Genomic DNA, 417 nt, shown 5'->3' with positions numbered 1-417 from the left:
CCTCGCGGCATGTTCTTATCAACTCGCATTTGAAGATAATGTGTTGTTTGTTGGAGGTGATAACAAAAACATGATAAAATAATAAATAAATAATAATAATATAATAATAATAATAATAAATGAATAATAAAAAAATTTTAATAAACCATCCGGTTATGTTCATTGCGATTGACTTATTCACGGTCAAATTGTGTCATTGCAGTTTTGAGGTTGACTATTGTTGCGCACGTGTGGGTTCTCGCCCCGTTCCACAAAAAAATGGCGTTACTATGTCATTGAGGTAGTGTTTGAGCCTTTTGTAGAAATTACGTGTGATGTCCCCTCCTAGCTCCAAAAAATGCCTGAGTTGAGGTGTGTTACGGCTAATGCATGCGTTGCAGCACCGTGTCTCCGCAAATATGTACATATGTGATTTGG

This window comes from Benincasa hispida, chromosome 6 (assembly GCF_009727055.1).
Source record: "Benincasa hispida cultivar B227 chromosome 6, ASM972705v1, whole genome shotgun sequence".
Taxonomy (NCBI): Eukaryota; Viridiplantae; Streptophyta; class Magnoliopsida; order Cucurbitales; family Cucurbitaceae; genus Benincasa; species Benincasa hispida.
The sequence above is the reverse complement of the archived record's forward strand: the minus strand, read 5'-3'. Positions refer to the sequence as shown.